Source organism: Triticum aestivum, chromosome 5A (genome assembly GCF_018294505.1).
Source record: "Triticum aestivum cultivar Chinese Spring chromosome 5A, IWGSC CS RefSeq v2.1, whole genome shotgun sequence".
NCBI lineage: Eukaryota > Viridiplantae > Streptophyta > Magnoliopsida > Poales > Poaceae > Triticum > Triticum aestivum.
Genome location: NC_057806.1, coordinates 527,071,818 through 527,086,529, shown reverse-complemented (window position 1 = coordinate 527,086,529; position 14,712 = coordinate 527,071,818). Strand labels below are relative to the sequence as shown.

The 14,712-nt window shown below is 51.1% G+C and overlaps 2 non-coding genes across 2 annotated transcripts; one reads left to right on the top strand and one right to left on the bottom strand.

The window, feature by feature from the left end:
* Positions 1–7,424: 7,424 nt before the first annotated feature.
* On the top strand, positions 7,425–7,527 carry LOC123109127 (U6 spliceosomal RNA). Its single transcript, XR_006452422.1, has one exon. It is a non-coding gene; the product is annotated as a U6 spliceosomal RNA (small nuclear RNA).
* Positions 7,528–14,046: 6,519 nt separating this feature from the next.
* Positions 14,047–14,120, bottom strand: TRNAN-GUU (transfer RNA asparagine (anticodon GUU)). Its single transcript has one exon. It is a non-coding gene; the product is annotated as a tRNA-Asn (tRNA).
* Between the last annotated feature and the right edge of the window lie 592 nt (positions 14,121–14,712).

The window sequence follows — 14,712 nt, the reverse complement described above, 5'->3', positions numbered from 1 at the left end:
GACGGTTCCGGCTCGGGCTCCGGCTGCGGCCTTTGACGCGGCGTCGGGGAGGGGACGACGGGGCCACCGGCGGCAGCACGCAGTTGCCGGACACGGAGAGGGCAATGGCCTGCGCCATGGCCGCCTCGTACCGAGTCTCCTCTTCCTCCGCCGCCTCCATCATGCGCCGCTCGTCCTCCTCGCTCTCGCGGTAGACGGCTGCAAGGGCCACCTGGTAGGCGTCCTTCGTTGTTTGGTCCTCCTCGTGGACGACGAGTGGGGGCGGCGGCAGGCTGCGGTCGACCTCGCGCACGCCGCGGCGCCTCGCCTCCTCGTGCTCGAAGGCGAACCATCTCTTCCAGTTCGGCGAGTCAGAGGCGTAGGTGGCGTCGCGGCGCTGCTCCGGCGTCAGCAGCGCCCGCCAGCGTCGCACCTCCTCCGCGTGCGCCCTAGCCGATCGCGGCGCCGCCGGCACTGGGATCCTCTTTGGATCCAGATGCTAGTCGTGCGGCAGGGTGACATCGGGGTACGGCAGAGGCACGCGGTGCTGCCAATGCCACTTCGCCTGGTGCACTGGCATGTTCACGCGCTGCCTCTGCAGGCGAGCCGGCGGCGGAGGAACTCCGAGGGAAAAGGGATGGTGGGGGCCTTGCCCTTGGCCTTGCTGCTGTCGGCACCGAAGAAGAGCCCCATCTCTTTGTGGTGGTGGTGGTTAGGGTTTGCTGGCGACGGGGGAGTAGAGCTGGCTAGATGTGGACACCGAGTTTGGATGAGGATGACCCCGCCACACGATCGGCTTAAAAAAGGACAACCGCCGTCGATGACGCATGGGCCCATGGTCATACATTAAGCTGACCGTGTGGGCAGCGGGTAGTTGGACAGCCGCCAGGTGGAGACGCGGCGGACGCCAAGAAGGCGCGCGTGGCGTCCGTTCCGCGTCCGCGCCGACGCGTTTGGGGCGCAAATTTGAGCCGCAAATGCGTCTGCGCGGACACAAAACAGACATGATTTGAACTTGGATCAGCACGTTGAACCGTCACTTTTATCCGCGCCGATTCAAACGGACCCAGACGGACGAAATGGATCGCCTCATCGGAGTTGCTCTAAGGGCATCTCCAGCCGTTCGGCCCCCCAGGGCGCCTTAATAGAGCGGCCTGGGGGCGTGCCGGCGCTAGTTCGGCCCCTGGGAGCGACCTAGCTCCCAGTCACGCCCCCATGCGCCGGCCCCAGGATGCGGGAAATTTAAACTTGGTCGTTCCCGCTCTCAAAAGACGCCGCAAATCCAGCAATCGGACGTAGTCTGGCGTTACAAAAAACAGAGCGCCGCCGCCGCAAGTTCGCGTGTGCAATGATTCACTCGGCGGGGTCGGCTCCAGGCGTTGGCGGAGTCGGCGTGCGCGGGCTCGACGGTGTTGGAGCTGCTTCGGTGCTGGGCTGTGTCGGCACGGCTTCGGCACTGCTGGGTGGCGATGTAGAGGCGTCGTTCGGGCTTGGCGTCCGTGTGGTCGTGGGCGTCGTCGGCGTTGCCGTCGGCAGCTCGTTCAGGATGAGGCCGCGCTGCACCAGGTACCACGCCTTGAGCTTCTCGTCGTTGCTCTGGAGCATGTCCGCCCCGCCTATCAGAAAAGCCATGTCGGTGTTCCTCTTCTTTGCGGCGACGTTCGTCCAGAGCAGGTCGAGCTTGATGGCGTTGTTCTTCATCAGCGACGACCACCGCGCCTCGGTCTTCTCTTCGCGTAGGACGGCCCGGGCCTGGGCGTCGGCGAGGCAATGCTCGATGGACTCCTGCACTCGCGCGGTTGCCGCATCGGCGTTTTTCCCCTTTGCCAATTTGTGGCCGTCCGGCCGCCCCTCTGACGCGCCCGGAGTCGTCGCGTCCGGCTTGTATGTCTCCTTGGCCTTGTCGAGGGCACGTCGGACTTCCACCCACTTCTCGCACTTGTCAATGCGCTTGTAGACGTGGAGGTGCTTGAAGTCGGCGTCTTGGTTGTCGCCCCGATACATGGCGAACATACGCAGCAGCTGCACGGAGGGACGAACAGTTGGCGGGCGGCGGGCGTAGACGACGAAGATATGCGGGCGAACGGCGTGCGTACCTGATCCTCAACGCTGGCGCCGCTCTCCGGGCGAGCCGCGACCTCCTCGACGATTCCATGCCATTTGTTGCACGCCAACTGGATACGCCCCCAATGGTTCGCCATCGCCTTGAAGCCACGTTGCATGTAGAAGCCTTTGAAGTAGGGGTCGACGAGCTTTCGCTCGTCGAACTCGGCCTTGATGCGGTCCCAGTACGTCTCCAAGCTCTGGTTCGCTCCGGTGGACGGGTCGAGGCAGACGACTTTCCATGCTTCGGCGAGGCATTCCTCCTCCTTGGACGTCCACTTGATGCGTGGTTCGCCTGACCTAGCCGCCCGCTTCTTCTTCTTCTGGCGCCCCTTCGTCGGAACAGGAGCCGGCTCCTCCTCCTCCTCCTCCTCGTCCTCCTCTTCCTCCTCGGGTTCCTGCGCGTCCTCGCCGTAGACATAGCCGAGCTCGGCCTCCATGTCGCCGCTGAGATCCAGCCCTGGGTGGCGAACCCGGGAGACACGGCGGCCGCGGTCGATCCTGTCGCGATGATGTCGTCCATGTCGGCTCCCGTGTTGTCGGCGTCGCCGAGGTGCGAGAAGGGCAGCGGTCCACGGTAGAGATGGGGCATCGGTGTGGACGCGTAGGCAGCGGGCGGCGAGTAGTTGTATGGAGGGTACTGCACGCCGACGAAGGCGGGCGAGGGTGTGCGCGTAGCGGGGTGACCATGAGGGAAGGTCACGTTTGGGTTGAACCCACCATGCGCGTCACCGTCGGCGTAGCCGGGCGACGATGAACCCCATGGAGATCCGGCGCCTTGCTGTCCCCAGGGCGCGTACTGGGCGTGGCTGACGACGGGTGGATTCATCCCCGCCTGGTCGACCGATGAGGAAGACGCCGCCGCGCGTGCCGCGTTGTCGCGGGCCTTCTTGGCTATGGCCCTGTTCCGCCTGTCGGCGGTGACTGCTTCGCGCCGCTGAACTGTTAGGGAACGTAGCATAAATTCAAAATTTTCCTACGTGTCACCAAGATCTATCTATGGAGTCATCTAGCAACGAGGGAGGAGTGGATCTACATACCCTTGTAGATCGCGCGCGGAAGTGTTCAAGAGAACGGGGTTGATGGAGTCGTACTCGTCGTGATCCAAATCACCGATGATCCTAGCGCCGAACGGACGACACCTCCGCGTTCAACACACGTACGGAGCAGCAACGTCTCCTCCTTCTTGATCTAGCAAGGGGGGAGGAGAGGTTGATGGAGATCCAACAGCACGATGGCGTGGTGGTGGAAGTAGCGAGATTCCAACAGGGCTTCGCCAAGCGCTGCGGGAGGAGGGAGATGTGTCATAGGAGGGAGAGGGAGGCGCCAGGACTTAGGTGCGGCTGCCCTCCCTTCCCCCCACTATATATAGGGCCAAGGGAGAGGGGGGGCGCATCCTTGGCCCTTCCTCCAAGGAAGGGTGCGGCCAGGGAGGAGTCCATCCTCCCCAAGGCACCTAGGAGGTGCCTTCCCCCTTTATGACTCTTTCTTTCCCTTATCTCTTGGCGCATGGGCCTCTTGGGGCTGGTGCCCTTGGCCCATATAGGCCAAGGCGCACACCCCTACAGCCCATGTGACCCCCCGGAGCAGGTGGACCCCCGGACCCCTTTCGGCACTCCCGGTACAATATCGATAATGCGCGAAACTTTTCCGGCGACCAAAACAAGACTTCCCATATATAAATCTTTACCTCCGGACCATTCCGGAACTCCTCGTGACGTCCGGGATATCATCCGGGACACCGAACAACTTTCGGGTTACCGCATACTAATATCTCTATAACCCTAGCGTCACCGAACCTTAAGTGTGTAGACCATACGGGTTTGGGAGACATGCAGACATGACCGAGATGACTCTCCGGTCAATAACCAACAGCGGGATCTGGATACCCATGTTGGCTCCCACATGTTCCACGATGATCTCATCGGATGAACCACGATGTCAAGGACTTAATCAATCCCGTATACAATTCCCTTTGTCTAGCGGTACGATACTTGCCCGAGATTCGATCGTCGATATCCCGATAGCTTGTTCAATCTCGTTACCGGCAAGTCTCTTTACTCGTTTCGTAACACATCATCCCGTGATCAACTCCTTGATCACATTGTGCACATTATGATGATGTCCTACCGAGTGGGCCCAGAGATACCTCTCCGTTTACACGGAGTGACAAATCCCAGTCTCGATTCGTGCCAACCCAACAGACACTTTCGGAGATACCTGTAGTGTACCTTTATAGCCACCCAGTTACTTGTGACGTTTGGCACACCCAAAGCACTCCTACGGTATCCGGGAGTTGCACAATCTCATGGTCTAAGGAAATGATATTTGACATTAGAAAAGCTTTAGCATACGAATTACATGATCTTGTGCTAGGCTTAGGATTGGGTCTTTGTCCATCACATCATTCTCCTAATAATGTGATCCCGTTATCAATGACATCCAATGTCCATGATCAGGAAACCGTAACCATCTATTGATCAACGAGCTAGTCAACTAGAGGCTTACTAGGGACATGGTGTTGTCTATGTATCCACACATGTATCTGAGTTTCCTATCAATACAATTCTAGCATGGATAATAAACGATTATCATGAACAAGGAAATATAATAATAACTAATTTATTATTGCTTCTAGGGCATATTTCCAACATGAACTTTCACCCTCCACTCGGTGTTCGACAGGCCCGGTGGCTTCGATGGCGGCGCCCTCGGCTTCCTCTGCTTCGGCTGGGCCACGGCGCCAGTCGCGGTTGCCGCCGCGCGCGGCATGGCGTACTTCTTCGGCGGCATGGCGGTGACTGGAAGGCGAGCGGGAGGGGGTTTGGCGGGAGAAAGGGAGAAAATGGCGGGAGGAAGGCGAGCGAGCGGGAGAGATGCGAGGGAAAAGCGTCAAGAAACGGCGGGAAAAGGCCCTCGGGTCGCCTCCAGGGCGGGCTCACGCGCCTTTTTCGCTTGTGCCGGCTCTTCAAGCGCCCCCCAGGGCGCCGGGTTCGACCTGGGTCCGCCGGCATCAGTTTTGGCCCGAGCCGGCGAAAAACGGGCTTCTAGGGACGCGACTGGGGTCTTTTTTTGACGCCGGCGCGGCAAAATCACCTGGGAAGGGCCTGTTGGGGGCGCGGCTGAAGATGCCCTAACGTACTCAGTAGCTACGATGTGGTTTGGCATGCAAGACGGTCCGGTAGTGGTGACTGACAGACAGACAGACAAATCCGTTCGTTGCCGTGTACCGACCGATGAAGAAACGTCGCCCGGCCGCGGGGTTGTTCGCTTCCAGGCTAAGGTTTCTGCCGGAGTTCAGGTAAACAAAACAGAAAGAAAAAGGCTTCTGCCGGAGTTTCTTTTGCTCCCTCTCGTGGCCACAGCAGGCCGGCTTTGGGTCGCACTTTGGACCGCAAAGGGAGCTCTTCGCTTTGCCGTCCCGTCCCTGTCTCTCGCTTTGGGTCCCCGTGCGTGCGCCTATGCGTCACGTACGCGCGGCAGCAGCCAGTCGCGGTGGAAAAATCAGCCCGCGTAGCGTAGCGCGTGTAGGCGAGGTGCATGGTCGCCAGGACGGCGGAATCAACGGTGCAACAGCTTTTTCAGGGGTTTGAAGCCGGCGACGACGGTTCTGAAGCCGACGAGCAGCCAAGACCGTGCCGGGGTTTCTCCTTCTTCGTTTCTTCTCGTCAACGAACGATTCGAGAAGAGCGACGTGTTTTCAGGACGTATTAAGTCTGTCGATCGTGTCGACACACTTGGACCCTTGTTAGTTACGAGCACACTGCACAAGCAAGCAAGCAAATGCTAAGTTGCTAACCGCTGACTGCCGCTTTCAGAAAAGACATCGCTGCGGGTCAACTGCTTTGTACTGATTCGTGATATAAATAGAAAATTCTTAAAAAAAGAAAAAAACAGGCTGCAGTGGTGCCATGGTGAGGGAGACATATGCAATTCATCCATACATGTACGTGCATGGTATGGTACGTGCACCGTGCCGGCAAATCAATGCCCGTCAGGCTCCGCGCCCTGCCTAGCCTAGCCTAGCAAAGCGACTATAGTAGTAGTGTCAATCGCGCACGTACAAGGACACTGCAGTCATTCTGAATTTCTGACACATCGTCGTTGGTTAGCTAACCGTTTCGATGCGCATGGAGCCAGCGCAGCCTCTCTGTACGAGTTCCCGCAAAAAAAAAAAGCCTCTCTTTACGAGTACGACCGATGATGTCGGAAGAATATCTGGTACTCCCATTCCTAGGATGCTCCCGGTGCTCCAAACTCGGTAGCACATTTTTAAATATTCTATTTTTTTTTAAAAAAAATCCATCATATAGACACAACTCCAATATATGTTGTCACAAAATTCGAAATGAAAATTTCAAAACATAGCTTTAGAAACATAAATGACAAATTCGATAGTAAATACTCCCTCCGTTCCTAAATACTTATCTTTCTAGGCATTTCAACAAGTGACTACATACGGAGCAAAATGTGTGAATCTACACTTTAAAATATGTCTACATACATCCATATGTAGTAGTCATCGGAAATGTCTAGAAAGACAAATATTTAGGAACGGAGAGAGTACTACACAACATAAGTTGGGCTTTAGATTTGGCCCATTATCGCATTGATGTCGATTTTGTCATTCTTGTATCTCGAGCAATGTTTTGAATTTTTTTGACGACATACATTGATGTCGTGTCTATGTGCTAGATTTTTATTTTTAAATTTTTTCAACCATTTAAAAATATGCTGGTGAGTTTGAAGCACCAGGAGCACCCTAGAAGTGGGAGTACCAGACATTCTCCCCGATGATGCCTTAGACTTAGATAGACTGCCCAGTCCTTGCACCGGAAGCACAGAACCGTCCACGGACAGAATTCACTCCATCAACAACCACCACCAGCAGTAGTAGCTTTCTTCACGTGAAAAACAACCACATATACATGCCTGCCGTAGACGACACCCATGTACTCTACTCTACCATATATGTACGGTCGAGACGATACATCGCGCCTACGTGCCCCCAAAGCATGAAATCAATCGACATGACACATGAACCTCACGTGAGCACACCTCATTTCGATTTGTTTTTTCGAGCAAATCCTCATTTTTGATTTCCGGCTCGGCTCCTCAAGTTGGGCCCGCAGCAGGCCATATGGGAAATGCTCCGGCTCGATTCCTTAAGTGGGCCGGCTGAGGGAGGATCAAGTCTACACGAGGATACAGCCCACTGGCCGTTTGGCGGCGTCCCGCGGTCCTGGTGCTTGCTGAGCGCAGCGAACAACCCTGTTTAGTACCACCTCGCCTAGCGAAAGACGGGTCGACCAGTTTATAAGCCCGACGCTTGCAGCTCCCTCGTCCCTTCGGGGACATCCGATAAAATTGGAACGATACAGAGAAGATTAGCATGGCCCCTGCGCAAGGATGACACGCACAAATCGAGAAATGGTCCAAATTTTTTCGAGATTTTGCGCGCCGGTCCCCGGTATATTACAGATAGGCCCCTGGCCTTTCCTCTTCTGTAGTTATTACCTTACGAGCTGGTCTTTCTCTGTACAAGCAGGTCCTTCCACCACCCCCCTTTCTTCTTATCAAGTCCTTGGCGTACATATTTGTTTTTGGGCGAAGGTCCCTGCTATCTTGCAGATATACACCCAGGCGGTCAGGCCTTTATTTATGTCCTTCCATTCTTCAATATCTTTACAAGCAGGTCCTTTCACTAGTCCCTTTTCTGCTAACCAAGTCTTTGGACTTGTATGTTGGTGTGTTTACTTGTTCGTTAGGCCGCCTTCATATGCACCCGTAAAAAGTACACGCCCTCGAACATCCGCATCGTTTTGGGCAGAAATCAGTCTAATCTTGTAAAATACATTTGTAAATCAGTCCATTTCTCTTGCAACGACTTATATCTGCTTTTACATTGTGTAATCTCTTTTTAAATCACATCTTATTACCTGTATATCATTTTGTCTTTGATTTTGTTTTCTTGTGTATGGTGCTACAGCAAGACCAACTTGACCCAGGAGTAGTTGTATGTTTTATTTTATCACCATCTTTACTCCTAATGAAGCAGTTGGTAGTCTCGCTTCCAGGTTTTTTTTTCGTCCCACCACTTTCGTCCGGTTTTTTTCCGTAGGTTAACCGTCGTAGATTTTTTTCGATGATGGTTTCTTATTCATCGGTTTATTTACCCCTCAGCTCTTTCCTTGCAAATCAGGACTTTCCAAACGTGCACGCAATCACGGATCTAAATTTACTAACTTATCCAAATCAACCGATACCTTCCATTATTGCAAATTTCTTTAGGAAACAAATAATAGATTTTAAGGAAACAAATAAAAGATTTTAAAGACACATCATACTTTACTAATAATCACTAAAAATCAAATCTAAATTAATTAACCTTACCTTAAATCACTCAATCACTTTAATTAGAGAACATTTCCTTTCCTAACTGCACCCCGCTTAGTGTGCACATAACAATCCGAAGTAATTAGAGTCACATGATTGAATCCATTTATTTAGAGCGACATGATTGCGTTCCGGGATGGAGGCCATGATTTCGTCGAGGTCGTTGCTGCCTCCTACACTCAGGGTGTGTCGCCGAGATCGAGCCGAGCATGAGGAGCTGTGGCCACCGCCATGGTCACCTCATCGCAGGGGATGGAGCACGCCGTCGGCCTACAGCTTGTGGAGATCAGCATTTTCCAAACGTGCACGCAATCACGGATTTAAATTTACTAACTTATCCAAATCAACCGATATCTTCCATTATTGCAAATTTCTTTAGGAAACAAATAATATATTTTAAGGAAAAAAAATAAAAGATTTTAAAGACGCATCGTACTTTATTAACAATCACTAAAGATCAAATCTAAATTAATTAACCTTACCTTAAATCACTCAATCACTTTAATTAGAGAACATTTCCTTTCCTAACTGCACCCCGCTTAGTGTGCACATAACAATCCGAAATAATTAGAGTCACATGATTGAATCCATTTATTTAGAGCAACATGATTGCGTTCCGGGATGGAGGCCATGATTTCGTCGAGGTCGTTGCTGCCTCCTACACTCAGGGTGTGTCGCCAAGATCGAGGCGAGCATGAGGAGCTGTGGCCACCGCCATGGTCACCCCATCGCAGGGGATGGAGCACGCCGTCGGCCTATAGCTTGTGGAGATCACTGTTGCTCTTCAGGTCGCGTGGTGACCGGATCTTGCCGATGTGTCCCTCCCCGACGACCTCCTCTTCGCCCGGTTGGCCGGCATGGATCTCGCCACTACTGCCCTCAACTTCTCTGCCTCGAGCTCGACGGTCAGCCACCATGGATCCCCCAGCTGGAGGGTCACGTGAACCAGCTGTCCTCCCATGCTGCAGCGGCGAGAAGGTGACATGGCTCTCCGTACACGAAGAGTGGAGTGTGGAGTTCGGTCAAGTACTTATATACTTGGCCTCTACTGCTGATCCATGTACATGGAGAAGAACAGACAACCGCTCATTCATGCTTCGTTCCACTCCTTTGCGCTACATTACTGGAGGTGACATTTTCCTATCTCTCTATGTTGTAACAAGCCTGTTGCCTGCATAGTTAATGGATTTTTTATTTAAATTTATCGCTGCTTAGTGCTTTGTTGCAATTGTTCACGCAAGATTCTTATATATAATCTGAGCGTATGTAGGCATACTTAGCTTTGTTATTCCATTTTTTTTGGCGCATAGAAATAAGAGTATTGTCCAGGTTAGGTATTCAATTGAGTATGGTATTTGGATTGCTATCAGAATGTCTTTTCTATGCATGTGATTTCTCACATCTGGTTATAAATATTTGTGAAGACATGCATTGCACGTGCACTTGGAAGCGGGCCCGTGGCCCGCGCTGGACGGCGCCGACGCCGACCTGAGCCACCTCGTCCGCGTATTCTTGGAGCTGTGGCTGGTCGATTTACATGAAATTAATTATTGTTATTCACTAGCGTGTATGTGTGAAATAGATGGATTATGATCCCGTACCCAATAAGATGGATATGTGTGTGTGTTAGAGAGAGAGGGAGAGGGGGATAGAGAGTGAGGAAGACGGAGGGAGAGTGTGTGTCTGTGTGTGTGAGGATTTGATGGTAAAAAAGGTCGCCAATGTCGTAATATTGAACTCTTAAAGTTAATGTGGCCCCGTTGCAACGCACGGGCGTTCTTCTAGTGTGTATAGATGGCCACATTCTCACCCTCTTGCGGTCCAAAAAAACCTTGTGCGGCCGTGTTCGAGCAATGTGCCTCTCATATTGTACGTGGATCAATTTTTTCACCCCCACTAAAGCTCAGCGTCCTACCTAGCCTAGCAAAGCTACTTATCACGCATATACAAGGACCCTACAGTTATTCTGATTTTTTTTAGAAAAGGAGAATGACCCCTATCTCTGCATCTGGACGATGCATACGGTTACTTTATTAATTTATTTTTATAAGACCTTGCAAAGCCACACAACAGCAAGACTAAATCCACCGTCTAAACAACAACTGTTGCTACACCTATCCAATTGATGAAGGGGCACATATAGTCTGAACCTAATACCAAACAGACACCGCAGCCAAACATAAACATCTAAGACCTGAGGTCCCAACCAGAACGCCTGCCTGGTATGAGGCACCTACCAGTCCGTCGCACTTCTTAACCAGGACGCCTGCCGGGTAGGAGGCCGCCGCAGCCACCTGCCACCAATCCATCTTCAGAGCTGTACAGTTGCATGTACCGTGCCAGGTCTCTCTGCCATCGACGCCACCACGACGCCCGACAGCGTCGTTCTCCTGCGCGAGTCCATCCTCTCACAATGAACTCCGAGTCTACACTGCGCCACGCCGTCAAAATCCGTCGCCATCAGTGTGTAGGATGAATCACCGCTTCACCAAAGAATCCGTCCTCTGGTCCCTCAATCACGTGTGTACCTCTAAGAATGACGCCCTCAAGGGAGGAACAACACCAGAGTGCCGCCGCCATCCGATCTAGGGTTTCCCCCGGAGGTAGCAGAGAGTGGCTTTGAACTTCTCCACGGCGATGCCTTCAAGAAGGGAACGACGCAGATAGCGCCGCCACCCCCGGCCTTAGCAGACGCCGAAGGCAAGTTTTCACCCAGATCTGTTCGAAGGGATCCAACTCTCGTGCACGGGCCGCCGTCACCACCAGCACCACCAGGCAGAACCCTCGAGCACCGGTACATCAGCGAGCCGCCGGCACCACCGCATCCAGATCGCCGGCCACGCCGGGCCGCCGCCATCCCCCGCGCCGTCCGGGCCAGAGACGGAGCCGCCGACCGCGCACAGGGACCACCGCCGCCTGCACACGCCGGAACGCCGCCGAGAGCCCAGCGTCCGCCACCGCTTGCCGAGGGCCGGCGCGTCCTGAGCGGACTCCCACACACACCAGGGAAACCGCGAGCGTGAGTCCTGCCGTCGTCCCCAAGCCCGCGCCGACGCGCCCCGCCAACAACCGTCGCGATCCGCTCGCACCAGATTCAGCGAGTCGTGGGAGAAGAGATCCCACCGCCGCCGACACCGACCGGGCTTTGCCTGGCGGCGCGCCCTGGCGGCGGCGAGGAGGAGAGGTCGGGGGAGGGACGAGGACGCGGCGGCGCTAGGGTTCCCCCCGTGCAGGGGCGACACGGGAGGAGTCGGGAGTCCAGTTATTCTGAATTTCTAATACATAGAACGTACGTGCCCCTAAAAAAGCATGAAATCGACGGACATGACACGTGAATCTCACACAAGTTATGCCTCATTTTTCAAGAGAAGAAGGCCTCCAGCCCCGGCTCCATTTCATAGAAACGAAGCCAACCATCGTTCAGTTATACTACGTGCATGGGCGTTCGCGGCAGCAGGCCGAAGCGCCCATGCCCATCCGAGCCAATGCAAATTCAATAAAAGGAAAACAAAAACCGTCCGACAGGGTTATGGGATATAATAGCACACACACTACAACTTTGAAACAATCTCTCAACCCTGGGCCATCTTACTTCAGAGATGATTCCGTTGCATATTTCACCAGACCAGCTATGATGGCCTCCCAGTCTGAAGATTCAGCATCTTCTATAGCAAATTTGTCGCTGAGGAGATTTTCAAGCCATGAGTCTGTCTTCCTCAACCGAGATCCGGCCACATCATCGGAGGTGTGCTCCTGGCCAGCAACCAAAAAGATGCAAATGATTTCCACCATGCGTTTTTTTTTGCAAGCCCTGATCACTAGATCGCTCATTGAGAGCATGCTACCGCAATGCTTCTCATCAGAATCACCTGCAAATTAGTCCCGGAACTTCTGTTAAAGCAGAGCCCATTCCTATTTTCCCAAAGAAACCAGAGAGTTTGCTGCATGTTAAAGATTTATAGCTCGGTGCTTTTTGTTACTAACTCACCATCTAGCAATGGATTCGCATGTAACATCTGGGTTAATCCCAGTCAAAAGCACTCACATTTGTCCATACTTCAGTAGCGATAGCACAGCCAAAAAACAAATGCATGCAAGGCTCTGGTTCTTCACAGAACAGACAAGATAAATCAACAAGTGAATGCATTTTAACCAGGCTATCTCTAGTGAGCAATTTCTCCATACTTCAGTAGCACTTTTCAGTTACACTAAAATGAGCCTCCAACTGTCCAAGCAACTGTGTTGCAGACAACACTGCCACAGAGCAGCAAGACACCAATTGTTTCTAGCACCAGCAGGGCAATACTCATAGCTGACTGAAGTTTGAACCAACACCTACAGGGCTCAGTTAATTTTCGACAAGTGTGATTTAGTTTGTTCCATCTCCACGTCTGCAAAACAGAGACACGAGTTCATGGACATCTCCGCATCTGCGAAAAACAGAGACGAACACACTTCAGTGGCTGTACCAACTATGTATAGTACATATTTTCAAATATGTCAGTGTATAGCATGAAGTTGATACTTATTCGGTTGTGGGCTTCAAGCAAAATATGATGCCTCTTTTTGCAGGTTATTTGTTCGACATACATGACCAATACTCACTCAATATAGTTTTATTGTTAATTATGCAAGGACCATGACATGGCATGTGCATGTGCTCTTTTTAGGTGGTTATCTTGAAGATAGGCTAAATTCTGCTTTGTCCAAAGATGTTGTCTGTTGTTGGTTACTCAGGCAAAGAATGCAAGATCGATTGTGTTCAGTTCATACACACTTCACCTAGCCCACTTGTCATGCTCTTTAGCTAAAATTGCCACAGCTGTGTCCCCCACACTTTGGCCAACCAGATAACCATACGCCATGAGTGATCTAGCAATAATGGACCTTTCCATTCTATTACTTCTAGAATGTAAGACACAACTTAGGCTAACAAAAATGTTATATTCACCTCGCAGAGACTTCATGACAGAAAACACTGAGGCAGGAGTTTCTTAGACAACATAAGCTATTACACATCTACATCCTCTTTGACCAGCCTTCAGAGAACCCGGTAAAAGGGCGAAATATATCTAGAGAAGCAAGACTCAAGGAGCTGAAGCACTAAATGGCGAAAACAAAAACACAAAAGAAAAGATTGAGACATAAATTGGAACGAACATAAACATAAAATATAGTTCACTTATGAACAAAATGACAAATAAACTCAAAATAAAATAGCAAAAGATCATATACATAAAAGGACACGTGCAATTTCCTGTCTAGTACAATTTGATGGGAGACTTTCAACATGCAGAGTGTTTGATGCATCTGAAGGAAGAGAAGGCCCATAAGAACCAATAAAAGGTATCTGTAAAGGCATGTTTAATTATAGGCATTGATCATTATACAAGCAGTCCTGCATACTGTCTTGTTCATACAAAATAAATAGATTACCCAACAATCTTGAGTTTATATGTTGAAATAAGCACATGACATGACCGGAGCAGAGAATATAGTAGGGAGAACCATACAAGGCATGATGGGATAAATAGCTATGACGAATCCAACACCTAGTGGGAAAAAACTCGCTAGAAGGAGGGCTTGAACCTCCGACCTTGTGGTTAACAGCCACACGCTCTAACCAACTGAGCTATTCCAGCTATTTTGATATAAAAAGTATTTAACTCTACATAATATCACTAAGGCAAGATATATAACATACAAAAGCTATGTGATCTCTTCGATGGCGAATTCCATCTCAAGTGATTGCAAAATGTATCAATTTTCTAAATATTGATGTCAATCCATGAGATTGGAGATCGACATAATACACCCACCAGACACATAAACCTTTTACTTATGTTAGACATTTGTAATAAAAAACCTTTGGATGCTCACAAAAGTTTGAATGTTTGATCCACTGTCGCATACTGTTTTGTATGGGTCACGCATATACATGATAAGTTACAATGCAAAACAACAAACTAGAGCATCTCAACATGTAACTTATAATACCAATTCCAATTCCAATTTTAATATTGGCTCATCATAGCATATCAGTTAGGCCCGAGAAACAATCAAGTTGTCCATTCTCGTTCATGAGGAAACAAAAGCAAAGGAAGAATTGAAGGTTTCAAATTGATATTGAAGAAACGGAAACCCACAAAGATGCATCAGTTGACCTCGGACCATGAAAGAATTGAAGGTCCAATTTGAGTGAGTATTTTTTTTGACTCGTCTGCGCCGGGCTTA